Genomic DNA, 26,411 nt, shown 5'->3' with positions numbered 1-26,411 from the left:
GCAGCAACCTGGATGGAACTGGAGACTATTATTCTAAGTGAAGTAACTCAGGAATGGAAAACCAAACATATGTTTGGTTTAAGGCATAAGAATGATACATTGGATTTTGGGGACTCAGGGGACTGGATGGGGGGAGGTGAGGGATAAAAGACTACACATTGGGTACAGTGTACACTGCTCGGATGATGGGTGCACCACAATCTTAGAAATTACCATTAAAGAACGTATTCATGTAAGCAAACACCAACTGTTTCCCAAAAACCTACTGAAATAAAAAAAAACTTTTTAACTTTTTAAAAAGAGACTTTCCTTAGATACTTTTTGGTTTACATTCCACAAAGGCGGAAGACTGGGTAGACGCATCATGTGATGATTTTTCAGAGAACAGTGAGAACACTATTACTACACCATTAGGTGTGAATCACTCATGTCATAGAAGAAAAAAATGTTAGAAAGTAATAGATTTCCACATAGAAAAAAAGTTATCTTCCTTAGAACAGATTTATGCTCTAAAAAATTTAAAAGAATATCTGTCTGAAAATGAATCATGGGTGTATAAATATAAACCAGAAACTCTGCATGAACTTGATGTGCAGAAGATAACTGAAGTTGAAAAATGGATAAAAGTTCAAGTCTTAGAAAGGCAACCCAAACAGGGTATATCTATTTTATTCATAACAAGTCCTTTTAGATGTGGAAAGACAATTAGTATAAAAATACTATCAAAGAAGCATGGTATTCAAGTACAAGAGTGGATTGATTAATCCAGTTTTAACAGACTTCCAAAAAGATTGTTTCAAGATGTTTAATCCTGAATCAAGCTGCCTTATATTTCCCTAACAGTCTTAGATCTCAGTTTACAAAGAGTTGTTACTAAGGGCAACAAAGCATCGCAAGCTACAAATACTTGGAAATGATCTGAGGACTGATAAGAACATAATTTTGGTTGAAGATTTACCTGATTAGTTCTGTTGAGATTCTGATACTTTACATGAAGTTCTAAGAAAGAATGTGCAGACTGCCCGATGTCCTCTTACATTTATAATTTCTGACAGTCTCAATGGAAATAATCAAAGGTTATTATTTCCCAGAGTAATTCAAGAAGAGTGTTCTATCTCAAATATTAGCTTCAACCCTGTGGCAACAACAATTATGATAAAATTTCTTAATTGAATACTGACTTTAGATGGTAACAAGAATGAAGGAAAAAGTATTGTCCCTGATAAAAACTTCTCTAGAATTGCTCTGTCAAGGATGTATCTAAAGTGTAAGAAACAGCCTCCAGTTTTCTCCTTCAAAAGAAAAGGACAATTTATTTGACAACGAAAAAAAAAAAAAAAAGGACTGTCATTAAAATCAGATGCTATGCTGTCAAAATCAAAACAAAGAAAACATCCTGACAGGGTTTTTGAAAATCAAGAGGTCCAAGCTATTGGTGGCAAAGTTGTTTCTCTGTTTCTCTTCAGAGCTTTAGGAAAAACTGTATTGTAGAAGAGCATCCTTAACAGAACTAGACTCACCTTTGTTGCCTTCTCATTTAAGAGAGTATGGTATGGGATATATCACTTGTTCAAACTGAGGAAGTAGTAGAAATGTCACACATGCCAGGAGGGTTATTTATTTAATTTATATCTTCACCAAAACTACAGAGATTTTTTTTTAATGAAAGTAGATATCTTGGCTGGGTGTGGTGGCTCACACCTGCAATCCCAGCACTTTGGGAGGCTGAGGCAGGAGTATCCTTGAGGTCAGGAGTTTGAGACCAACCTGGGCAACATGGTGAAACCCCATCCCTACTAAAAATACAAAAATTAGCCGGCCGTGGTGGCACGCACTTGTAGTCCCAGCTACTCGGGAGACTGAGGCAGAAGAATTGCTTGAACCTGGGAGACAGAGGTTGCAGTTAGTCGAGATGGTACCACTGCACTAGAGCATGAGTGACAGAGTGAGATTCCATTAAAAAAGAAGGAAGGGAAAGGGAAAGGGAAAGAAAAAAGGAAAGGGAAAGGGAAGGGAAAGGCAAAGGGAAAGGGAAAGGGAAAGGGAAAGGGAAAGGAAAGGGAAAGGGAAAGGAAAAGGGAAAGGGAAAGGGAAAGGAAAGGGAAAGGAGAAAGGAAAGGAAAGGAAAAATCTTATGAGAGCCAGTGAATTTCTGAGTTTTGCAGATATCCCCATTTGTGAAAAGAATACATGCTCTTTACTCAGGGTAGTACATCTACAGCTATGAAAGATGTGATACATTTCAACAAATCTTGAGGGTTTGCTCATTGCCAAGGAGAACAATCAAGTTTTTGAACCTTGCACAAACCCCAGTAGTTTCTAACACACAAGAAGTATTGAAAAAATGGCCTGGCAACAAAAGCACTTTTCCTGACTTCTGCCTACCAGCTTTATGTCTCCAAACTTAGCTATTGCTATATCTTGTTCTGTTAACAATTCAAATGAGAAATCAAGCTCAGATTTTTCTTTTTTTTTTTTTTTGAGACAGAGTCTCACTTTGTCACCCAGGCTGGAGCGCAGTGACACGATCTCAGCTTACTGCAACCTCTGCCTGCCAGGTTCAAGTGATTCTCCTGCTTCAGCCTCCTGAGTAGCTGGGACTACAGGCACGTGCCACCACACCTGGCTAATTTTTGTATTTTTAGTAGAGACAGGGTTTTACCATGTTGGTCAGGCTGGTCTCAAACCCCTCACCTTGTGATCCACCCGCCTCGGCCTCCCAAAGTGTTAGGACTACAGGCGTGAGCCACCACGCCCGGCCTCAGACTTCTTTCATACAAGACATTGGAAAGCTCCCTCTGGAGCAACACTTTGGAAGACTGAAAATGGAAGCCCTACCTGATGGGGAGCATGGAATAATAGACTCTGACAGCAGAGAGGAGGCACAGCTTAATGGAGGACAGCTTGTAGAGGAAGCTCTGGGTGAACTCACTCAAACCACTGAACCCAAAACCTGGTATCTTTGAGTCAGAATAGTGAGAATGAATTACCTGCCAACCAGCCTCAGCCCTTTTCATCCCAAGGAGACATGGAAGAAGACATGACAACAGAAGACTATGAGAATGATGCGATATGGAAACCAGTCTGCTAATTAGAATGCTACTTAAGGGATTCATTTTACTTTTATTCAGTGGTTTTTGAAAAGAGTTAATATGCTTTTCTGGTAAACTACAAACAATTTGTTAATTCTTCATTCTTACAGTATTTCATTACAAAGAACTGACTCTTCTGTCACATAGATGTAGATGATCAAGTCTTCAGGTCATCTCTTCATTTTTTCTACAGTATTTATTTAATCTTTAGAGTTGCTGAAGGAGAGGGGTCAACGTATATGAAGTATGCTTGATCATTATGCCAAATATTAGAAAATGTGAAGGAATAATCCAGAATACAAAAAATTTATGGGGGGTTGTAAATATAAATTATAAAGCATTGTACAATGCAATCATTAGTATAAATAAACCTTAAGACTTAGGAAAAAAAATGGCCAAAGTTTTGCTTACTTAAAAAAACAGAAAATCAAATTGAATTAAAAAAATTACAAGGATCATATTCCAATTACACTATCATGACAGGATGCTTTAATACTTATCTCTGTAATTAACAGAACAAGGAGACAAAATATTATCAAGGATACAGAATATCAGAACAACATTATCAATTAGTTTGACCTAAATGGTCTTGGAAAGAACACTGCACCTAACAACTTAAATATATACTTTCATTTTAAGCACATAAAGAAGTGGAGCAAAAAAATTTAAGAATGGGCCACATAGAACAGCACAAATCAAGTTTCACAAATTTCAAAGAAATTAGTATTAAATGTCTTCAATGTACACAAAAGTTAAAAATAAAATAATTTTTTAACAGCTTAAAAATATGTTTGCAGGATGGGTCCAGTGGCTCACGCCTGTAATTCCAACACTTTGGGAGCCAAGATGGGAGGATACCTTGAGCCCAGGAGTTCAAGACCAGCCTAAGCAACACAGTAAGACCCTGTCTCTACAAAACATTAAAAAAAAAAAAAAACTGGCTGAGTGTGGTGGCACACATTTATAGTCCCAGCTACTTGGGAGGCTGAGGTGGGAGGATTCTTTGAGCCCGAGGTCAAGGCTGAAGTGAGCCTTGATTGTACCACTGCATTCCAGTCTTGGTGACAGAATGAGACCCTGGCTCTCAAAAAACAAAAACAGAAAATGTCTGTAAAAGTTTCAATAATTCATAAGTCAAAGAAGAAATTATAATGAAAAATAGAAAAGGAACAGAAACGAACTGTAACCAAAACATTCTACAGTAAGACCTTAGGATGCAGACAACACTGTATTTATCAAAAAATACAGACCTCTAAATACTTACAACAACAATTAATTTTTTTTTGAGACAGGGTCTCTGTTGCCTAGGCTGGAGTACAGTGGCACAATCGCGGCTCACTGTAGTCTCAACATCTCTGACTCAAGCAATCCTCCCACCTCAGCCACCCAAGTATTACAGCTGGGACCACAGGCATGCAGCACCATACCTCATTAATTTTTTCTATTTTTTGACAGGGTCTCACTATCTTGCCTAGGCTGGTCTTAAATTTCTGGGCTCTAGCGATCCTCTCACCTTGGCCTCCCAAAGTGCTGGCATTACAGGTATGAGCCACTGTACCCAGCTGAAAATTAGTATGTTAAGTGTCCAACTCAGTAAGAAAAGGCATAGCTAATCCAACGAAAATAAAAGGAAGGAAACAAAAATATGAGCAGAAATAGCGAATCAGAAAATAAAGAAATGCTGGAAGATGATAAAATAGTTGTAAGAGTAATCAGAGTCACCAAAGATAACAAAGAGTAATCAAAGATAACCAGGAGAAAAAATACAAGAAAAAAAGTACTTACCTTTTCCAGCCTGGGGTTTTTCGTCCCAAGGACATACTCAAATCTTGGAGATTTGATGCAAGTAGATGGCTTTACAATGGATTTTATAAATATCTTTCTATTAATATATAAGTTGTATTTAGGGGAATATTAAAATTATGGCTCTTCTCCCAAGATCTTCATAAGGCTGGCTCCTTTTTACTCCCATATCTCAGATGTCATCTCCTCAGGAAGACGCTCCCTGACGACCAAATTGTAGGGTATATATACCCCTCACATATATTTTATTTTTTACCTAGTACTCATCACTATCTGAAATTATTTTGTGCAATTATTTGGTTTTATATTGAGTGGTTTCCACTCCACTAGAATAAAAGCTCACTATGAAACCAAACACTTCAACTTGTCTTATAAAATTCCATACCTTAGAGCCTGGCTGATAATAGGTTTTCTTTTCCTTTTTTTTTTTTTTTTTTTTTTGGAGACAGAGTCTCGCTTTGTTGTTGCCCAGGCTGGGGTACAGTGGCATGATCTTGGCTCGCTGCAACCTCCACATCCTGGGTTCAAGCAAATCTCCTGCCTTACCCTCCCGAGTAGCTGGGATTACAGGTGCCCACCACCACGCCCAGCCAATTTTAGTAGTTTTAGTAGACATGGGGTTTTGCCATGTTGGCCAGGCTGGTCTCAAACTCCTGACCTCAGGTGATCTGCCCGCCTCAGCCTCCCAAAGTGTTGGGATTACAGGCGTGAGCCACTGTGCCTAGCCAATAATAGGTTTTCAATAAACTTTCGTTCAATGAATAAACAACTGAAGAGTAACGACTAGGAAGGGTGTGGAACTGATTAATTCATTCAACAATCAGTTACTAAGGTCTTGTAACGTGAGGTTTTGTGCTAGATAATTGGGATAGAGTAGTAAACAAAATAGACAAAACTAACCGCCTTCATGGTATGGCAGAGAAAGAGTCATAGGATTCAAATTAGGCCACTGAGTAAATATCAACTGAAATAGTTATTTTAGGGAATTATTAAAAGACTAAATAGAAAATATGAGATTAGAAGAAATTAACATACACAGATGTATGTGTAGTATGTACTTTCGCCAACATGCCAGATTAAACCAGGGCTACTTTGGAATAAAGGTCCCTGTCTAAATGCTATGCCCACTCACAGGTTTCTGGCAAATAATCAAACTTTTGGCCAGCTCCAAAATGCAGGACTCATATATCTTCAAATTCTCTGGATTCCTATGCTATTTTACATTCATCTGCCACAAATGCAGTGGAATTTTCCATAATCTCATTATAATAGTACAATATGATGAGCAGAGAGAAGAGTGAAAGAAGAACTACAAATTATAAACTAGTTATATTACCTGAGATAAAATATGTCAAAAAAACTGTTTCCAGAATAATCATAAATGAAATGACTACAAAAATGCTGTAAACCAAGTAACTCTTAGAAGTGTGACAGGTGAGGAACCCTGGTAAATTATCCATCATTCTGTGATTCTTATCATTGATGTCTCGATTTGCACAGGGGTATATTATAGAGCACCTTTTACAAATATACTATCATAAAATGATTATAAAGTACTTTATTAGACTTTTAAAAACTAAATCCTTCAATATCTTTAAATTTCATAGAAACAAATAACCATACTCTTAAGTTTGCACTTATCTCAAATGCACTGCTGATCTTCCAACTCCCAACTATTTTAAAGATCAGAGTTCAGATCTGACAGTTTCATTACACCATTTGTAAAAATTCTGCACTATGTTTCTCTCCTCAGTTTCTTTCACTTCTTTCATTTCTAGCAATAGATTTGGTGGCATTTTGAAGACCTTGCTCTACTGGTGTGATACCTAGGAGTTTTCCTTTGCCATCCGTAAGTGCAAATGGTGGGAACTTCTAATATCTGGGTTGAGTTATTAGTGCCGATAATGGGTGAGTAGGCAATTGATAAAAATTATTGTCTGAATATATGCCAACAGTCCAACTTTAAGCATCTTAAACAGAGATAAATAGAATTAGTGAGCATTTTTAGTGTATCCTGAATTTACTTATTCAGTACTACTAATAATTACATTACTTCTTGAATAACAGATAAACATATGCATAAAACACGTCTTTGGTAAGGTGGCTACTACCAAAGGGCAGATAAGAATTTATCATGACTGTAAATAATGCCATACCATGTAGACCTTTAAGTTATTCTTACAAGTGTCCTACGATGACATATGAAAATATGTACACAAAACTGTCACATTAAAAAATAACAGGGCCAGCACGGTGGCTCACGCCTGTAATCCTAGTACTTTGGGAGGCTGAGGCAGGCAGATCACCTGAGGTCAGGAGTTCAAGACCAGCCTGGCCAACATGATGAAACCTAGTCTTTACCAAAATTACAAAATTAGCGGGGTATGGTGGCGCATGCCTGTAATCCCAGCTACATGGGAGGCTGAAGCAGGAGGATCACTTGAATCCAGGAGGCGAAGGTTGCAGTGAGCCGAGATTGCGCCATTGCGCTCCAGCCTGGGCAAAAAGAGCAAAACTCCGTCTCAGAAAAAAAAAAAACAAAAAACAAAAACAGAAAAAGTATGATAATGAAAAGTCACTGATTAAAGTTATAAATATGCCCAGTATATATGTTAGTTAAAACTACAAAAATACAGCAAAATATGACTAAAATTTAATGCTCACTGCAATTCTTAATAAACGATAAAAAAGATACGATGGCTTGGAGAAGTTACAGAAGAGGATAGATAAGATTTAAGAGGTTCATATATAAAATTATTTACTTGGGGGAGAAAACTAAGTTTCAAAAAAGCAGGACAGCAGCAAAAGATATCTCTGGAGTGAGGAAGGACAAGGGAGCATTGATACCAGAGACAAGCAAGCCTGACAGGAACCTCTAAACAAACAGAGCCTACAGCTTGGGAAAAGTTAGAGCTAAGTGATGTCTGAGATACCATTTAGTACAATCCAGATTTTAAAAAATAAATTAACAGAAAATTATTGGTATTATTCAAAAGACTGGTATTATAGAAAAGATTATACCTATGCATGAATTATACCTTACTAACTTTGAAAAATATTAGTTTACATTCCAATGGTAATACACAATTCCTTGGTCCGCTACTTCAATTTTACTTAATATCTATCAGTCTAAGTTTCTTACCTAAAAAAGAGAACAGGAAAAATAACATTACATCTGACCCGCAGCACCACCAAAATCTATCAGATGAGAAGATGTGCACCAGATGGAAGGGATGATGTCTTAGAATTGTCCTGGGACTTTTTCAAAATACTGTATATGTATTCAGGTCCCTCTCTGGAGGGTGAAGAATCTGTATTTTTCCCCTAACTTCTTGTTCACCTATATTTTTGCAAAAAAAAATCTACAAAACCAAATTACAGAAAAAAAATTAAAGAAAAATGTTTATGAATGGCATCAATTTTACAGATATAAGTTAACTTTCTTGCCTTATCCCAAAAGGAACATGACTTGCATTCTTCACAAACATTGTTAGGTCTGAGAACAACAAAGTAAACATCTCACATCTCTACTTCTAAAACTTGGTGAAGGATTTAGCAGATACAGTAAGAAAATCAACCCAGAATTCAAAAACATATATTCATGTTCCCAATATTTACAAATAAATTATCTTGGCTACCATATTAATTTGCTAGGTTTGCCATAAAAAAGAACCACAGAAATTTATTTTCTCACAATTTTGAAGGCTAGAGGTCTCAAAGCAAGGTGTTGGCAAGATTGTTTTCTTCCGTAGTCTTTCTCCATGACGTGTAGATGGCATCTTCTCCCCGTGTCTTCCCTCTGTATGTGTCTATGTCCTAATTTCCTGTTCTTATAAGGAAACCAGCCATATTGGATTAGGGCTCACCCTCTCTTTAGAGGGGGAAAATGATATGGACAGGAGACAGGGAAATAGTGGGTAGAAGAGGGCAGTTCCTTGGCAAAGGCCCCACCCTCAAGCCTGGATACCTGTGGCCCTAAGTGAGAACAGGCATTCCTGTTTTCATGCCCAAAAAGTTGTCTTTTGACCCACCGCACCCCCTATCCTGTACCCATATAAATCCCAAACCCAGGCTCCAGAAGGAGATGAGCAGACAAACGGCAGAACGTGTCACAGAGAAGGAGCGCCTGAACACCAAGAGTTCAGTGGGGACAATCAGAGAAGAGATCGGCCGCTGGATGGCCAAACTCCAGGGGAAGATAATCTTCCCACTTGGTCCCCTTCCAGCTCCCCATCCATCCTGCTGAGAGCCACTTCTACCACTCAATAAAGCCCCCACATTCACTCTTCAACTCCTTATTCTTCCTGGACTCTGCACAAGAACCTGGGTGCCAAGAAGGCACTTAAGCCATCTGTGGACGGCAAAACTAAAAGAGTGCACTGTAGAATGCCCACTTGGGCTTTGGGAGTCACAGGCACCCATCTGTAGACACTATCATGGGGCCAGAGCACAAAGTGCTTGCTCTGGCTCCTGCACCTGCCCATCTGCGAGCTCCCGCTCCCATAAGGGGTTTGAGCTCTCAGTGGCTGAACGGAGAGGCATGCCTCTGTTGCATGTACTGTGAGGGGGGTGAGGCCAGGGAACTCTCCCGTTTCACCCTATCTCCAAATACAGTTACATTCTGAGGTACTGAAGATACTGAAGGTGAGGACTTCAACATATCAATTTTGGGTTGTGGCAAGGGGTAGGGGGTGGACATGACAATTCCCTCCCATAACAACCCCCAAGTTACAGAAAGCACATAAATATTTGGAATGCCTAATCCTTCTATCTCCTCCTTATCCAACTGCTCCTTTATGTTTGCTGGTGGTTGATAGCAATAATAAAGGAGAAAATCCTCTGTGCCTTGTATCCTTGAATGACAGTTAATAACATACATTTAGCAATGGTTAGCTAAGCCAAACCATTCATTCCTCCAACCCATGGTTAAAGGCCTTCAAATTACTTCAGCATTCATGGGGTTCTTGTGATGATTAAATGAGTTAACATATAATAAGTGCACAGAACAGTGACTGGCATATAGTAAGCACTATCTATGCACATATTCGCTGTTACTGTAAGTGCTGTATGAGTAGCTCTTAGTAGTATTATTTTTTATCAATATAGATCTTTCAATTTAAGGACTTGCCTCTAGCCTAGCCAAGTGGACGCACATGAAAGAGAATATACCTAGAACACAATGCTTATGAGATTTCTCCTGAACTGGTCCAGGATCTGCATACTCTTTACTTTTCATATTTTCCTATATTGATCCTTTAGCTTTCCAGATATCCATCTGTTCTACTCCTTTCAGTGTAGTGTTCTAATGGTCAATAGCTTCACCTTCATTTTCTGGTCTGTGACTTACTTACTATTCTTTGGCATGACTATTAGTTCAGACTTGATTTCTGCTAATATTTTCCTAACAGGGCTTCTCAACCACTGCGACTGTGAACATAGAATTTCTTCTTCAGAAAACTCTACTCATCCTTCAAGATTCTGCCATCCTAAAGCAAAGTTAGATTATTCCCATTCTAAGGTTCAAAGCACTCTGTACATCCTTCTATTATGACACTTAGCACGAAATTGTATTTAGTTGTTTACATGATGTCACCTCCACTACAACACAAGCCTTTCATAAGACTTCAATCTGTTTTTACAGTTACAGAGACTAGAGTGGTACATTTAGACATCGATCTGTTTTTATAGTTAGAGACCACAGTACATTTACAAAAACATAGGTTGAACAAATGTTTGCTCAATTAACTACTGTCCATCTCCAAATGACTCCTAAATCCTTTCCTCCAGTTTCAACACCAGTGCTGTCTGACAGAACTCTCTGTGATGACAGAAATGTCCTATAGCATTTGTGCTGTCTGATATAACAGCCTCTAGTTGTATGTGGCTATTGAGCACTTGAAATGTGACTAGTAGGGATGAGAAACTGAATCTGTAATTTTATTTAACTCTAGTAGTTTAAATAGTCACATGTGGTTAATGGCTACTGTATTAGACAATATATCTCGGGATGCCCCAAACTTTAAAATTCCATTTTCAACTACTTTCTGGATTTATTCACCTTGATAAATTGCAGGTACCTCCATTTCACTATGTCTAAATTTGAACTAATTATCTGAGTTTCCTGAGAAGTTAAGCTAGGAAATTCATTTCATTTGAATATACTATCAATTCACAAATGTCTAAATTATACATTAAAGTGCTATTAAATTAACTTGATCATATGAACTTTGCATTAAGCTTTATCTATACTTGGCTAGATCTTGTCAATCTGTAGACTGACAGGCTGATATAACATATTTCAGCTGAAGTCAAAATAGAAATTAAGATTTGCAAATAAAAGATAAGAATATTATCAAACTAACGAATTTGAATTTGGATTTTAGTTCCATGATGGATAACTCAACCTAAGTAAGAATATATGCTTGATACCAGCATATAGACAAACAACTGAGAAGAGTCAACCAATTGCTTGTTTAATTCATTTATTTGGCAAACAATTAATGGGTAACTACTATACATTAGGCACTCTTTGAAGAGCTGGGGATACAAGGATGAATCAGTAAGGGAGACAGTTACAGCCAATTAAAATACAAAACAGAATACATGGTATAATATGTGGTAATCAGAAAATATTTTTTTCCTGTTTAGGCTCATTTGTCTTCATAATTGTTTCTACAGAAATAAAGTCATTTTGACAGAAAAGATAAATGAATTTCGAGTCAGATTATTCTACATTCAAATTCTACTCTATTACTTAATAGGTATGCAGCTTTTAATTTAACTGTAAACTGTAGTGACTTTTCTACAAAGGGAAATTCTGTATATTCGTATGTCAGCATACTGCCTGACATACAGGAGATTCTTAAAATATAATGAGGTATTATCCCACATATACACATTTATAGACAATGTCTGCATATATGTATATACAGTGTATACATATGCAACTAAGGATTTGTGTTCTCATTTATTTCAGAATGGCTTATAAGTAGATCTGTTCTTAATTCTCTTACCAATCCTACTAAAAAGTGTCATTACCTGCACATGGGTGCCATGTAGCTCATTGAACTTATACACATGTGTGGGTTGGCAATAATTAAATCTTTCTTTCTAAAGCCAGTTCTATCAAAAAGTCAGACTTAAAATGTTTTCCACTTACAATTATTTTAAAGAAAAAAATATAAGGACTTTACAGTAATTAGAATATCAGCATCAATTCCAATTTCCAGATGTCATTTGGGTTTGCATGTTTTTTAACCACTGTACCACTCTTTAAAAACTGATATTCAAAATAAGTCCAGGGTATCAAGATTACCCAAGGGGATAATTACAGTATCATAGCTTAAAGTTGTGTTTTACTTTATTGTTAATCAAGCACTTTCATGCTCATTTACTTTGTTCATTTTAGGATTGAGTTTAAAATATGAATTCACTGCTCACATGGCTTATATTTGAGCAATAACATGTACCCCCTTAACATGTAATGTTTCCAGTATAAACTGCCTGCATTTGAAAATAAACTAATTTATCTTTTTAATAAAATTTCTGCCTTATCTTTATGAAGTAAGTTTTATCTTAAATGCTGATAGTCTCTTCACAGAATAAGTTTTCTTACATAAACTGCATCAATATATCAAAAGCAATTCATTATGCTTATTAAAACTCAAAAACACAAGTTTTCATATTGCAATTTAGAATTAAAACAATTAGGACAGTATCTCACAACATAATAGGATCAAGTCAAAATAAGTTATTGAAGTAACTCTAAGTTTCAGAAGTTTTGTGATGAAAGTTATATGGATAACAAATACTGTTATTTCTAACTCTGCAACAAATTACCCAAATGACAAGTGTGTGTACCTGTATGAAAGAGTCATTTCAACGATATTAACAAATTAACCAAAATATAATTACTTAGAACACTCTTTAAAGGTGAATGATAATTAGTGTCTGTAAAAGAGTTATATTTCTTTCAGGTGTCTTACAGCAGTCTGTAATAGCTTTCTTCATAATACAGCTTCTGAAAATTTCCACATTTATAATTTCACAAAGAGTGCAGCTGGACTGATCATTCTTAATAGATTCATAAACTCTGAAATTCTATATTCAAATTATAAAAACTCTAAATATACTAGAAAAACAGCGTTTTAAAGACTCTGCATATTTTACCTTCATGGTAATATGCTAAAATATAATTATTTAGCAATAAATATAAGTTATAAGCTAAAATAACTTCATTTATAAATAATTTACATATTTAAAGTATTAGTGTCCTAACAGTTTTAACTACAAAGTGGTTTTTACAATTTTTCATTTAAATCACAGTATTTTTTCAAAACTAATCTATAACTATTGATTTAATAAAATTATTCTATGGTAAAAGGTTAATAGTTTTAAGTTTACCCTAAAACTGGTAAATCTGTAGCTCTTAATACTCTATCAGCACCTACATTAAAAAACAGTAACATGATCTTACTCCTTGACCAATAAATACAAAAGATTTAAGTATAAATTATAAAATATGACTGACGTATTAAATCATAAACTTGCTTATCTAGTAAAGCCACTTCTAAAACCCACTTTACTTACTGTTGGTTGCATTCTCTGATTTTTTTTCATACAACTGCTGCTTCCACAGGTACCAACAGCTGCTGTAAGATTCAACAGCTTCTTCTCCAGCAATCTATTCTAATTTGTTTCAATTCACTGAATACTAAGGTAATTTTCACTGGCAAGTTGGACCTCATATTGTCCTTAGTCTACCAAGTCACCCTTTACAAACTCTATTCTGGTGGCATCTTATGTCATTTTATACTTATCCAGTGAAAATACACGTAGAGACAGGATGTTAAAGGTACAACTGATTACCAGTACACTCATCAATACCTACCTCAAACCTCGTTTTCTATCAAATTATCCAATGTACAGTAGGCTTACTGTTGTACATGACTATATCACCATAGCAACCAAATCAACAAAGAACTGCAGTAGCATCTGCTTCTAGATAATCCAGTATCGGTTAACGAGTCAGAATTTAAGAGTATGCTGTTTACAAATATATTTTATTTTAAAGCCACATTTTTAGTTATTTTGTTTTTGCTCTCATCTTGGAATATGTCAGTATATTTGCGGTTTATATATATGTATATATAAAAGAAACAAGCATCAGTGTACAAATCCCATACACCTAGAAATAACCTATTAATGCTTTAATTCTAAAACTGACTCCACAAATTTAACCCATTTATCAAAGAAAGATTGATAATACTTAGTCTTATAATAATAACTTATTTCTGGATTGTTAATCACATTTAAATTATATAAACATATTTAAAATGCAAATAGGCTTTAAAAATATTTTTATTGATATAATCTATATGTAATAAAATTTACCCTGTAAAGAGTTATAATTTCATGGTTTTTAGTATACACAGAGAACTGTACAATCACTACCACAGTAAATTTTAGAACATTCTTATCACCTCAAAAAGAAATTTCCATAGACTTTTTTTTTTTTGAGACGGAGTCTCGCTCTGTCGCCCAGGCTGGAGTGCAGTGGCGCGGTCTCGGCTCACTGCAAGCTCCGCCTCCCGGGTTCACGCCATTCTCCTGCCTCAGCCTCCTGAGTAGCTGGGACCACAGGCGCCCTCCACCACACCCGGCTAATTTTTTGTATTTTTAGTAGAGATGGGGTTTCACCCTGTTAGCCAGTCTGTAGACTTTTAAGACTGGCTTCTTTCACTTAGCATAATGTTTTTGAGGTTCATCCACATTGCGGCATATACTGAAGTGCTTCATTCCAGTTTACAGCCAAATAATAATATTCCATTTTACTGATATACCATATTTTGTTTATCCATTTCTCTGTTGATGGACATTTGGAGTGTTTCCACTTTTTGGCTAATATAAATAATGCTGTTCAATTTTTTACATGGACATATGTTTTTGTTTCTCTTGGATATATACCTAGGAGTGAAATTACTGGGTCATAGGGTAACACTATGTTTAACTGTCTTAGGAACTGCCAGGCTATTTTCCAAAGTACATTTACCAGTTTACATTCCCACCAGCAGTGTATGAGGGTTCCAATTTTTCCATATCCTTGCTAACACTTGTTTTTATCTTTTTAATTCTACCCATTATAATGGGTGTGAAGCAGTATCTCATTGTAGTTTTGATTTGCATTTCCCTGATGACTGATGATGTTGTGAATCTTTCATATGCTTATAGTACATGTACATAACTTCTTTGAAGAAATGACTTTTCAAATCTTTTGCCCACCTTTTTATTAGGTTGTCTTTTTAGAAGAAGAAAGAGTTCTTCACACATTCTGAATACAAGCCCCTTATCAGATACAGTTTGCAGATATTTTCTCCAATTTTATGGATTTTTTCCTCCAATTTTGTGGATTTTTGTTTCCTGATAGTAACACAAAACTTACAACACAAAATTATTCAATTTTGATGAAGTATACTGTATCTCATTTTGCTCCTCTTACTTGTGCTTTTTAGTTTTTTATCTAGGAAATAATTCCATAATTCAAGATCACGGAGATGTATGCCTTTTTGTTCTAACGGTCTTACAATTTAGCTCTTATTTTAGGATTTTAATTGATTTTTGAGTTAGTTTTGTAGATGGTATGAAGTATAGGTCCTATTTCATACTTTTACATGTGGATATCTAGTTGTTTCAGCACCATTTGTTGAAATGACCATTCCTTCCCAGCAGAATCATCTAGGCACCTTTGTCAAAACCAAATGACCATAAATGTAAAGAGTTTATTTCAGGACCCTCAATTCTATTCCATTCTTAGGCCAGTACCACACTGTCTTATTACTGTAGCTTTGCAGTAAGTTTTATTTATTTATTTGAGATGGAGTCTCACTCCGTTGCTCAGGCTGATCACGCAGTGGTGAGATCTCGGCTCACTGCAACCTCTGCTTCCCAGGTTCAAGCGATTCTCCTGCCTCAGCCTCCCGAGTAGCTGGAATTACAGGTGCACACACCACCATGCTAATTTTTGTATTTTTAGTAGAGATGGAGTTTCACCATCTTGGCCAGGCTGGTCTCAAACTTCTGACCTCAAGTGATCTGCTCACTTCAGCCTCCCAAAGTGCTAAGATTACAGGCATGAGCCACTGCACCCAGTCTGCAGTAAGTTTTAAAATGGAGAAACACTGAATTCTCCCACTGTGCTCTTTTTCAAAATTGTTTTGGCTATTCTGTGTTTCTTGCATTTCCATACAAATTTTAGGCTCAACTTGTTAATAGCTACAAAGAAGTAAGCTGGGAATTTGGGAGGCAACGTATTGGATATCTATAATTTGGCAGTATTTCACCTTAACAATATTAAGTCTTCTGATCTATGATCATCAGATGTTTTTCTACTTGTTTAAGTCTTCCTTAATTTCTTTCAGTGAGTTTTATGGTTTTCAGTGTATACATCTTATATTTCTTTCATTAAACATTCCTAAGTATTTTATTCTTTTTTATTCTGTTGTAAAAAGTTTTCTTAATTTCATTTTCAGATTGTTCATTGCCAGTATATAGAAATACAATTTATTGTTCTATATTGAACCTATATCCCACAACCTTGCTGAACTTGTTTATTAGTTCCAATAGTTTTTCAGCGGATTCTTTAAGATTTTCTTTTTACAAGATCATGTTCTCTTTGAATAGAGTTTTATTCCTTTTCCAGCCTGGAGGCCTTTAATTCCTTTAGTTACTTATTTGCCCAGGCTAGGACTTCCAGTACAACGTTGAATAGAAGTGGTGACAGCAGGACATCCATATCTTGTTTCTCATCTTAGAGGAAAAGCATACGGTTTTTCACCATTCCATACAATGTTAATTGTGGTTTTTTTGCAGATGCCTTTTATGAGGTTGAGGACGTTCCCTTCTATTGCTTGTATACTGAGTGTTTTTATCATGAAAAGTGTTGAATTTTGTCAAATGCTTCTTTTGAGTCTACTGAGATGACCATGTGGTATATTACAATGATTGTTCATGTATGTTGAACCAACTTCAACATTCCTACTACAAACCCCACTTAGTTGATGTACATAATGAAGTAAAATAGAATTGTATATGTTCATGGACTTGATTTGCTAGTACTTTGTTGAGGATTTTATATCTATATTCATAAGGGATATTGGTCTGTGGTTTTCTTGCAATGTCTCTGTCTGGTTTAGTTTTAGATTTGGTGTTAATTCTCCCTTAAACATTTGGTGGAATTCACCAAAAAAGCCATCTGGGTCTGGACTTTACCTTGGTGACAGTTTTTCTTTGTGGTACCAATTTAATCTCTTTACTTGTTATACGTGTATTCAGATTTTACATTTTTTCTTGATTCAGTTTTGGTTTTGTGTCTTTCTAGATATTTGTCTAGTTCACTTAGACTATTTGTTGGCATGCAACTGTTCATAGTACTCATTAATAATCCTTTCATTTCTGTAAGATCTGTAGTAATGTCTACTCTCTCATTCTTGATTTTAGTCATTTGAGTCTTTTTTGTTCTTGAAAAGCAGCTATGCTCACCACTGCACCACCAACAATTCATTCTTTCTTGTCTACTTAAAAGGGTTGGCAATTTTGTTGATCTTTTCAAAGAGCCAACTTTTGGTATTTTTGATTTTCTATATTTTTCTGTTCTTTATTTCATTTATTTCTACTCTAAGCTTTACTGTTTTCTTCTGCCAGCTCTGGGTTTAGTTTTATCTTCTTTTTATAGCTTTTTAAAGTAAAAGGTTAGATAATTGATTTGAGAGCTTTCTTTTTAAACACAGGCTTTTAAGGGTATACGTATTCCTTTAACCATTACTTCAGCAGTATTTCATAAATTTTAGTATGTTGTATCATGGTTTTCGTTCATACCAAAGTATTTTCTAATTTCCTTTGTGATTTATTCTTTGGCCTACTGGCTTTGTAGAAATATACTCTTTAATTTATACATATTTGTTATTTTCCCAAATTTCTCTGTTATTGATTTCTAATTTTTTCATTGTGTTTAAGAAAATACTTTGTATTATTTCTATCTCTTTAAATTTACTGAAACCTGGGCAACAGAGGGAGACCCTGTCTCTACTAAAAAAAAACTTCAGCCTGGCATGGTGGTGCACATCTGTGGTCCTAGCTATTTGGGAGGTTAAGGTGGGAGGACCACTTGAGCTCAGGAGGCAAAGGCTGCAGTGGGCCATGATTATGTCACTGCACTCCAGCCTGGGTGACAAAGTAAAACCTTGTCTCAAGAAAAAAATTCTTACTATTGAAGCTTGCTAGTTTTATGACCTAGTATATACCCTATAATGGACAATGATCCATGTATACTTGAAAATATTATACATGCTGCTGTTGTTGGATGTTCTACAGATGTCTATCAGGTTTACAGTGTCGTTCATACCTTCCATTTCCCTGTTAATATTCTACCTATTGAAGGCTCCAACTATTATTGTTCAATTGTCTATTTCTCCCATCAATTCTGTCAATCATTATTTCAGATATTTGGCAGCTTGATGGTTAGAGGCAGATTTACCCTTTTATCATTATAAAACATCCTTCTTTGTCTCTAGTAACTTTTCTGACTTAAAGTCAATTATTAGTATAGTCATTTCATTTCTCTTTGGGTTACAAGTTCTCTTATTCTATCTTTTACATTTCAACCTATTTGTGTCTTTGATTTCAAGAGTGTCCTGGGCTGGGCACAGTGTGGCTCATGTCTGTAATCTAGCACTTTGGGAAGATGAGGTTGGAGGATCACTTGAAGTCAGGAGTTTGAGACCAGCCTGGGCAACAAGCAAGATTCGGTTTCTACAAGAAATTAAAAAATTAGCTGGGTGTAACTGGATGCACCTGGAGTCCCAGCTACTTAGGAGGCTGAGGTAGGAGAATCACTTGAGCTCAGGGCTACAATGGCACCACTGCACTTCAGCCTGGTGATAGAGCAAGACCCTGTCTCTTAAAAAATAAAGAGTGTCTCTTATAGAGTGCACATAGTTAAATCATGAATTTTTTTTTTTTTAAGACAGAGTCTCACTCTGTTGCCCAGGCTAGAGTACAGTGGCGCAATCTCAGCACACTGCAACCTCTGCCTCCGGGGTTCAAGCGATTCTCCTGCCTCAGCCTCCTGAGTAGCTGGGACTACAGGTGGGTGACACCAGACACCTGGCTAATTTTTGCATTTTTAGTAGACACAGGATTTCGCCATGTTAGTCAGGCTGGTCTCAAACTCCTGACCTCAGGTGATCCACCAATCTTGGCCTTCCAAAGTGCTGGGATTACAAGTGTGAGCCATTGCACCTGAATTTTTATCCATTTGGTCAATAACTATCTTTTCACTGTTATGTTTGATCCATTTAGATGCAATGCACTTAATGATAAGGTAGGATTTGCCTTATCAGTTTGCTATTTTGCTCTGTTTTATGCATGATATTATATCTTTTTTGTTCCTCAATTCCTCCATTTTTGCCTTTTTTATGTTAAATATGTTCTGATGTTCTATTTTAATTCTCCTGTTGTTTCTTTTACTATATTCTTTTGAGTTATTTTCTTAGTAGATGCCCTGGGGATTATAATTAACCTCTTAACTCATAATAATGTTGATCCAATTAATTCCAATTGTATGTAAAAAACACTGCTCCTCTAACCTCAGTTCCCTCTCCTATCCTCTGTGCTATAACACTAATTACATTTTTATACCTTATAAGCCAACCAACAGTGTATAATTATTGCTTTCTGCAAATCACTTTTAAATCAGACAGAAAAAAATTTTTAAATACATTTATACTGTATTTACCTGGTTATGTTTACTGGTCCTCTTTATTTCTTCGTATCTACTCAACTGTCTTGTGAACATTCCTACTGAATGTAAGAAGACAGCGTTGGAAAAGCATTCACTAACCATTCCTATCGGTTTGGTGCTGCCATTTCTAACTGTTTTATTAGTATCAACTAGATCATTACTTACCTAGAACCAAGGGTTGTAGAATTTTGAGTTTAAACTCAACGTCCTTTCTTACTCCAAAGTGACTGAGACTGGGGGATCAGAAGATATTGAGTCTAGTCTCAAATCTGCCACTCAGTGTGTCAACTGGCTAACTATGAGCCTTTAGTTTGTCCATCTGTAAAAATGTGAATTGGACTGTTTTTTTCTGTACACTCTTTCAGTTTTGAATTTCCAAAATTTCATCATACTCATTCTTTCTCTAAAAAAAAAACTATCAGGTTTCCCCCTTTACTTTCTATTTCACAGTTGGTACCCTCTGGACTTTATGCTTGGTGGGGTGGATATATAAGCCAACCAATCCTTCCTCTGCTGTCTCCCCACTCCATTGCATTTAACTATATAGTTAACCAAATAATTTTCCTCAAGGATTATTCTCATCTTTTCATTGATCTACTTTAGAAACTTTATTGGCTACTTATATCTTATTACCTCAAATCTAAAACTTAGAATATAACATTCAAAACCTTCTATCGAGGCAGGAAGATCACTTGAGCCCAGGAGTTCAAGACCAGCCTGGGCAACATAGTGAGACTCTGTCTCTATAAAAAAATAACAGAATTAGCTGGGTGTGGTGGCATATGCCTGTAGTTCTAGCTACTCAGGAGGCTGAGGCAGGAGGATCACTTAAGCCCAGGAGACTGAGGCTGCAGTGAGCCATGATCACACCACTGCACTCTGGCCTGGGTGACAGAACAGGACCCTGTCTTAAAAAAACAATAAAACAAAACAAAATGAAACAAAACCTCTTAGCAACTACCCTGTCTGTAATGCCTAATGGCATGTCTTTAATATTTTTATCATATTTTAAACATACAGAAAAGTAGACAGTATTGTATCCTTTACTTTCCAGAATCAACTAGAATTTGTTGATGAATTTTCCTCAGATGCTCTTTTGAAAAAGAAATATAATTTTATTACAGATCATTTTTCCGAACTTGGAGTGTATCATTCTCATTTAGCATTCTTCATACGCATGCTTATATACATCCATTATTAGTATATACTGCTATTTTGTGAAATTTTTATTTTTATTCATTTATATCAGTGACTTCACATCTTACAAATCCCTAACCTGCTATTTTACTCAATATTGTATTTTTGAGATTTATCCATAGTATAGATTCACACAATAAAATACTGGTATATAGTATTCTAGTATTCCATTACATAAATCCTCTCAAATCTCCATTTCCCTACTAGTAAACATTTATATTGTTTCCAGTTCTATCATTATTACAAAATGCAGAGAATAGTTTTGCACATGTGCGCCTCATATATAAGATTTTCTGTAAGAGAAATATTTAGAAGTATATATGTGTTGGATTTGGAAGATACATTTTTTCAGCTTTATTAAATACTGCTATTATCACTCTCCAAATTGACTGTGCCAGCAGTATCTGATGGATCCTATTGCTCCACAAGCCTTACTATACTGTCAGGTTCCTTAACATCTACAATCTCATTAAGGTTTTAATTTGCATTTTTTTTTCTTTAGAACATAACTCCAATCTCCTTTCTTCCCCCAAACTTTTAATAAGTCCAATTAATCACCTCAAGGTAGGGTATTTCACATACAGGCCCTTTGTGGCCAACTTTATGACTAATGTTAAATTCTTTCCTTATACAATTAGCACTCATTAGTGTATCAGTTAAGTTTACCAGCTGTTTTAGCTGTAAATGCCAGTTTCTGTATTATATAGGTATATAGGCTATTAAGTGGTCAATAACATGTTTGAGGACACATATAAGACACTGAAATTAATGCTTACTATGCTTACTAGTTAAAGAACAGGTATTTTATTCAGACATTCTAAAGAATTACTTTAGAATGTAATAGATTACTCAAAGTCATGCTGAAATCTTGAAAAAAGAAAATATTAGAATATACATTTTTCAAGTATATCAAGTATTACCAAGTCAATAGTGATGAGAAAAGCTATCTAAATCACTTTTGTTCAAACTGCCATATATTGGTTTATAATGTTATAAACCAGTGTGCACAGGCACACTCATGTGCTAAATTATAAATCCTCAGGAACATAAATTATATCTAGTAGTAGTTACCTTAGTAAATACTTATGAAATGGAATTGTATTTCAATTCCAAAAAAGCAGTATTTGAAAACTAACCTATTTTAAATCTAATGATTTACGGTTTGTCCTACAGCCATGATTCCTCTATCTATCTATGTGGAGCAAGCACAAGAAAGCTATTTAGGAGATAATTTAAGACACTGAAGAAAATAACAGTAGTAGCAACAAAATATTTTTTTCTAATCACTTTTAGAAGCAGAGAGAAAAATGGGCAAAATATGAACTACTACTACTTAAAAATGATTATTGAAAGGAAAAACAACAGTATAAGTGGGTTGGCTAATTTGGGACTCATTAAAACCAATTATTTTTCAGTTCCTAGAGAAAAAGCTTTCAGCTTTTCCCCATTCAGCATGATATTAGTTGTGGGTTTGTCATATATGGCCTTTATTGCGTTGAGGTACTTTCCTTCTGTACCTAATTTATTGAGGGTTTTTTTTTTAAATCATGAAGGGATGCTGAATTTATCAAATACTTTTTCTTCATCTAGTGAGAGGTTTTATGGTTCTTGTCCTTCATTATGTTGATGTCATGTATCACACTTACTGATTTATGTATGTTGAACAATTCTTACATTCCTGTGATAAATCTCACTTGATCATGGTGTATTATCTTTTTGATGAATTGTTGGATTCAGTTTGTTACATAGTATTTTGTTGAGGATTTTTGTGTCTATGTCCATCAGGGATATTGGTCTTTAGCTTTCTTTTTCTGTTGTGTCCTTGTTCAGTTTCGGTATCAGGGTTATGTTTGCCTCATGGAAATGGTTAGGAACAGTTCTTTCTGCTTTAACTTTTTGGAATAATTTGAGGAAAACTGGTATTAATTATTCTTTAAAGGTTCCATAGAATTCAGCAGTGAGGCCATCTGGTCCTGGACTTTTCTTTCTTGGGAGACATTATTAAAAATTCAATCTCATTACTTGTTATTGGTCTGTTTAGGTTTTCTACTTCTTCTTGTTCCAATTTTGGTTGGTTGAATGTGTCCAGTAATTTATCGATTTCCTCTAGGTTTTCAAATTTATTGACATATAGTTGTTCATAGTAGTCTCTAATAATCCTTTGTATTTCTGTGGTATCCGTTGTGATGTCTCCTTTTAAATTTTTGATTTATTTATTTATCTCTTTTTCTTCTTAGCCTAGCTAATGGCTAGTCAATTTTGTTAATCTTTTCAAGAAACTCACTTTTGGTTTTGTAATCTTTTTTATTTTTATATGAAAGGAGAACATTATGAGTTGAAAAAGCAGAACTCAATTTCTACTTCAACAACTATCTGTACACTTTTTGACAAAAATCATCTTGCTTTATATTAATCCAATGTAAGGACACTTGCAAAAGTGGGAAACATCTTTGTTTTTTAGTTGAATGCATTTCCCTATTTATACAGTGCTACTTTCAAGTCATTCTTTATTTCCTCCTTGCTTTAGTCCAAACTATATTACTTAAAAGTTAACAATTTCTACAGGATTCTGGGGCACAGGAGTTGACTAACTTTTGAGTCACTCTGAATCAGAGTTTGGAATTTAACTGTAGAATATGTAGTAGTTTAATAGAACATCAATTCTTTTTAGACCAAGAATCCATAAAAATTCCAGGACCATTATGTTTCATTTCTGTAAGATGTTTATTTTAAGAGTTTGATGATTCTCTTTCATAACAGTTTTAAAAACATATTAAATATATAAAAATATATATTAAGATAGTATAAAACGCTACAAAATATTTGTTTTGTCATATTAGCTTGAATTACATGAAAGTATTTTACTGTCCACTTTTAAAATGAAATAATTTTTCAACTAAATAAAATAATTTGCCCAATTTTTGTTTTATTGGAAATATATATAGTTTAAAAAACAAACAAATGAAATGGTATTGGTCTCAAGTCATTCAATAAGAATACAATTTTATTATTTTGTGCCAAATATAAAAACTAAATTCCAGTTTGCATTCTTTGTAACTCTGTTCCTGATTGATATTTCATGAATCTTTCTTCCCTTTAGACTATCTTAAAATTTACATCCAATTTGTAAATCTGATTTTATCATCTCTTAAAACAAGAACCAGTGCAATATTTTATACACAGACAGAACCTGAATATGTGCGAAGTTAATTTTTTTCCAGGACAACCTAGCTTAATCTTTATCACAAATTTTTTAAAATGTGTGCTTACAAAAATGTGATAATTAAGCAAATTTTCAGATCTGAACCTTGAGCATAAGGCTTTTTATGTCTAAAGAATAGTTAACGGTAATAGCACTAGAATTTTTCAAAAGTATTTGATTTTCTAAGGAAATGTCACAGAAAGTGGCATGGTGCAGACGTGTGGGAGAAAAAAACTAATTGAAAGAGGAGAGTAATGTTTAAATTCTAGCCTTTCCAAAGCTTCTAAGAATGAGAAATTTAGCAAACCACTATTTATTTGCCAGGCAAAGCTGCACAGCAGTTAGATGATGACTAATTTGGGCCATGAAATCTATGATTAATGGTTTGTATTAGAATTCTGAGGCACAAAATTATTGTCACAAAAGTATAAGCTTTATTTCAGTCTCAGTAGTCTCATTCCTAAGGTTTATGTTTATAGCTTAGCATGGAAGCTATCAGATTTTTAAATGCATATATTTACAAATTTGTAACTTTTTGAACTTAAAAATGTGAGCACTTTTTAAAGTTTTTACATTAGATTTTTGGCTATTGGTGAAAGTTTTCCTTCTTATTTCCATTTAAACCAAACACAACTTCCACGGAGATAAAAGTTTAACCCAAAGTAACATTATGTAAAAGCTAATCTCAGAAACAAACATGTAGAGCTTTGTTTTTAGGTTTGTTTTAGGTAATGTAAAAAGGGAGAAGCACCTTTACTCTACTACCTAGCTCTGCTTTTTCTGGTTTGTCTTTAGTTTCCTCTGGACAAAATGCTCTGAATGTTTTTGAGACAATTCTCGATCAAGGGTCTAACCAAAGGCCTGCTATGCATGAAAGCTTAACATGTATCAACAAAAATGATGAGGGCCCTCAAGTAAGGAAACTTACTGACCTGTGAAATGGTTTATTCATTGTAAATTTCTGAAGTAAGGGTCTGAGTCAGATGAAAAAAATACCTTTTTACAATTGTTCACCCAGCAGGCTTTGAACATAGTTTTATTCTATATATACAGTCATATGATGAAGAAATTTATTCATTGTACATGTTGGTAAATAATAAACAATGTTTTCCAAAGTTTAGATATCAATATAAAAATATAAAATGACACTAGAAAAAATGTTGTATTACATAGAGAACTGGCCCTACTCTGATCATACTGCATTTTTATTCCATAAAAACTCCATTTTGGAAGATATCATTAGGAATGACACAGTGTTAACCTCCAAAAATCCATTGCTCCATAACAGCAGTGAGAACACAGGCGTAAATCGCCAAAACTAATTTTTTTTGGAACTCTAGAAATTAACCAAAGGCTTGCAACAGTATGTTCAGGGAAAACAGCTAGATCCTGATATGGACAGTGAGCTTTGTGTCATTTTAATTTGCTCTATTCCCTACTCTGTCTCCCCAGCTTCACAGAAGCCTTGGAAAAGTCTCAGAATCACAGCAGCAGTAAAAACCAGCAGACTAGCAGCCACTGGAAGGGACAGAATGGTTTGGAATACCGTAAAAGTCTCATCTCCAAAAGAACTGTCATATTTGACCTGTCTGGCAGTTCCCTGGAAACACCCAGTCCCAGGGCTTGTCTTGATTTGTCCTAACTCAGAGCTCCCTTATTGCAAATAGCTTTCTCCCTGGGGAGCATGTGTAAAACAATCAGTGGCAATTGGTTTAACATCACAGTTGGCTTGTGGTGAGGATAACAATAGGGAAAACAAGAAGCTAACCAAAAACTTGGACAGGAAAAGCTGCAGAATAAGATGTTCATATAGGGGCTTTGAAAAGCTCTAGTGTGTTCAAGTTAAGGTGTAGTATTATATAAACCTACTTTCATTTTGGCAGTATATATTAATCATTTTAATACCAGTTACATAGGCCTACTCACTAGGGTGTTACATCAGAAATTACTAACATTCTTTTCCCATATCAAATCGAAATTCTCTCAGTATGAATAAACTCATTAATTCCTATGGATTCACTACCCTGACTATTCTGATAATTTCTACATCTCTGGTTCGAATCAGATCTTTTTCCTGAAATTTAATCCATTAATTTACTATTTTTATAGTGATTAAGACCATGATAAATGATTAGGAATTTTAAAGACTTAGCTTTGAATCCTGGTTTTTGCCTTTCAGAAGCTATGTTACTTAACCTAGTAACAAGTTAACACCTTTCTAATTCTTAGTTTCTATAAAATGGAAATATTTAAGCTACTTCTAAGAACTGTTATGAAGATTAAATGAAATAATGCATGACTTGCCTCAGCGTCTGAACAC

General features: G+C 35.2%; 1 protein-coding gene and 1 pseudogene across 8 annotated transcripts in view; one reads left to right on the top strand and one right to left on the bottom strand.

Moving 5' to 3' along the window:
- FNDC3A (fibronectin type III domain containing 3A) overlaps positions 1-26,411 on the bottom strand; it is a 228,546-nt gene that overhangs the window by 156,856 nt on the left and 45,279 nt on the right. The window lies entirely within an intron of this gene.
- On the top strand, positions 649-25,733 carry LOC104001846 (cell cycle checkpoint protein RAD17-like; annotated as a pseudogene).

Source organism: Pan troglodytes, chromosome 14, assembly GCF_028858775.2.
Source record: "Pan troglodytes isolate AG18354 chromosome 14, NHGRI_mPanTro3-v2.0_pri, whole genome shotgun sequence".
In the NCBI taxonomy this organism is placed as follows: Eukaryota; Metazoa; Chordata; class Mammalia; order Primates; family Hominidae; genus Pan; species Pan troglodytes.
Note: the sequence above shows the minus strand (reverse complement) of the source record. Positions and strands in the feature narration are given on the sequence as shown.